Below are 3462 nucleotides of genomic sequence, written 5' to 3'. Positions count from 1 at the left end.
CGTAACTTCCTTGCCGTTGGAGATATTTCGACGTTTAAGCGCTCGCTGAAATCCATTTCACAGTGCTAATGCAATGCACAACCATTTAAGCGTCGAAACAAGCAAAATATCTCGCAAATCGCGAAGATTTCTATTTTTTGGACGAAAAATAGCCGTAACTTCCTTCCCGTTGGAGATATTTCGACGTTTAAGCGCTCGTTGAACTCCATTTCACAGTGCTAATGCAATGCACAACCATTTAAGCGTCGAAACAAGCAAAATATCTCGCAAATCGCGAAGATTTCGATTTTTTGGACGAAAAATAGCCGTAACTTCCTTCCCGTTGGAGATATTTCGACGTTTAAGCGATCGTTGAACTCCATTTCACAGTGGTAATGCAATGCACAACCATTTAAGCGTCGAAACAAGCAAAATATCTCGCAAATCGCGAAGATTTCGATTTTTTGGACGAAAAATAGCCGTAACTTCCTTCCCGTTGGAGATATTTCGACGTTTAAGCGCTCGTTGAACTCCATTTCACAGTGCTAATGCAATGCACAACCATTTAAGCGTCGAAAGAAGCAAAATATCTCGCAAATCGCGAAGATTTCGATTTTTTGGACGAAAAATAGCCGTAACTTCCTTCCCGTTGGAGATATTTCGACGTTTAAGCGATCGTTGAACTCCATTTCACAGTGGTAATGCAATGCACAACCATTTAAGCGTCGAAACAAGCAAAATATCTCGCAAATCGCGAAGATTTCGATTTTTTGGACGAAAAATAGCCGTAACTTCCTTCCCGTTGGAGATATTTCGACGTTTAAGCGCTCGTTGAACTCCATTTCACAGTGCTAATGCAATGCACAACCATTTAAGCGTCGAAAGAAGCAAAATATCTCGCAAATCGCGAAGATTTCGATTTTTTGGACGAAAAATAGCCGTAACTTCCAATACTATGCAACAAATACAATATTATCAATTTATGAAATATAGGTATATATAAAATCAAAAGCTAATAGTCTAACGAATACATAAAACATACAATATTGTATGTAGTAACTTGTGGATTCTTAGAGTAAGGACAAGTGATTGCTGGTAGAGTTTAAAGTTTGAGGTATTTTAATGAGTGATATTCGATAACAAAAGGACAGACTACGATATCTTCGCACGCCGACTCACACTCCGTGTCCGCTCAACTCGCACTCTGCTTCTCGACTGACTCTCTGGCCGTTGTAGCACTCTATTGTCTATTGCTGCGCCCACCGCACACGTGTTCTACAGACGCTCGTAGCCAGGGTCACGTAGGTCTTTTCGGCTATTTACCTATTTAACTGAAGGACCCGGTAATGCATTGATGGAGCCGACAGCGCCTCGGCTCTCGCGACATTGTCTGTAGTTAGCTCGACGTTTCTTGGGCCCTTCTCCCCGATACTACATGTATTATAAAATAAATAAAGGTTACATTGTCAGAAATATATATGTAATATCGTGATGTAATATGTTTACAAAACGTGGACAATAGAGATGTTAATCAGACAGAAGAGACGATTGTGGCTTAACTTGAACTATTCATACCAAACGTACAGAACACAGCGCAATCCACACTCTCTCGGCAACGCCACTCGCAACCTCCGTCTCCGCTCAACTCGCACTCAGCTCCTCCGCTCGCACTCTCGTTCTCGACTCACACTCTGTTTCTCGACTGACGCTCTGTTTTTCGACTAACACACTGTTTCTCGACTAACTGTTGTCGCATTCTGTTGTCCTTTTCCTAGGCCCACCGCACACGTGTTCCGCAGACGCTCGTGGCCAGGGTCACGTAGGTCTTTTCCACGAAACTATGCACTTGAAAAGACCGATGACACATTGATGGGCCCGACGGCGCCTCGGCTCTCGCGACATTGTTCATAGTTCGCCCGATATTTCCCAGGCCTTTCGTCCACGATACTACATTCGGCCATCCTGCAATAACATCTGCCCTCAGATGTTGCCTTCTATCTCGCTGTCATCAGATGCGTCACTTTCGGCATTTAGGACCCAAGGTTTCATAAAATCGAGGTGTGCACGGGTCCTTCCTTAGGTACTGCTTCGCACGCTTTCTTCTTTTCTTGTAACTTCGACGATTCTCCTCTTGAGTTGCGGCGATCTTCCTCTTCGCGTCCTCACGTAGCTCGCGACGTTGTTCTTCAACCCTCGCGGCCCACTCTTCGTCGATCAGCTTTCTAATCTTCGCCTCTTCCCTGACTTGCCTTTCGACCCCGACCAGTAGCTGGAAAGGAGTCTTCCCTGTGCTTCTGTTTACGGTGGAATTCAGGTATTTCTGAACCTGGTCGACATGCTGCCCGTTCCCCCTCGGCGCCAGTCTTCGCGGTCTTCGCGCTACCGGTTTGTCGCTTTTCAGAACTATTTTCTCGGTTATTCCGACGTCTCGCTTCTTCTCCGGCCTATACCCCCTAACGATATCGCGAATCGCTTCACGATAATGCGGTTCCCGTACGCGTGTCAGGTCTGTTTCGTCGGTCTGTTCTACCGCGTTTACCCCCAGTACATCCGGCGCGTCCTCGTGACCGTCGGTCTGATCGTCGAGTCGTAAAAATGTCACCTCGCCCCGTTTGACTCGCAACTCTACCTGGTCTAAAAAGTCGGTACCTAAGAGTAGACTGTGTCTTGTCATTACCTTATTCGAGACAACATGCAGAGTGACAGTAAAGTCGCACCCGTCGACCGTCATTACCCTTGTGAACTCGCCCCAGGTACTATTGCCAGCGGAACCAAAACCATCAAACTTAAGTTTGCAGTTTCCCAGAGGTGGTGATCCTAACCTCACATACTCATCCGCTCGTATGAACGTAAGGTTACTACCTGTATCCACTAATGCCACAAACCTACAATCATCTATCGCCACTTCCTTCACATACTTCCCCTTTTCGGATCTTGACACTACGCAAGTCTCTTTCGGTTGTGCCGTACACCTCGCTGCAATATGTCCAAATCCGCTGCACTTGAAACACCTAACACCTTCTCCCCTCTCCGGACACTTAACACTTAGATGATCCTCACTACCGCAAATGAAGCATCTTCTTTTCTTCATTGCATCTACAGATTGACTGGGCTTCCCGTTCTTCTGGGTTTTAGCCGACTTCACAATCGACTTTGCTCTGCGACTCTTCTGCTCTTCGTACATCACTAACCTCTTCCTCAACTCTTTGATTGACGTCGCGCCGTACAATATAGCCTTATTGTTCTCGTCGTCTATTATTCCATCCACTATGTATTCCACCTTTGCTTCCTCCTCCATGTCCACATGGCTGGCTATCTCGAGCATGCGGTACATGTAAGCCAAACATGCTTCATCACTCTCCTTCTTTGTCTCTTCAAGTTTCTGATGTACTTGCCTACTGTTGACTTTCCTCGAAAATTCTTTCACTAGCCCCCTCTTCAACTCATGCCAAGTCCTGGCATGACACTCGAAGCTCGCAAATA

Source organism: Bombus vancouverensis, chromosome 3 (assembly GCF_051014615.1).
Source record: "Bombus vancouverensis nearcticus chromosome 3, iyBomVanc1_principal, whole genome shotgun sequence".
In the NCBI taxonomy this organism is placed as follows: Eukaryota; Metazoa; Arthropoda; class Insecta; order Hymenoptera; family Apidae; genus Bombus; species Bombus vancouverensis.
The sequence above is the reverse complement of the archived record's forward strand: the minus strand, read 5'-3'. Positions refer to the sequence as shown.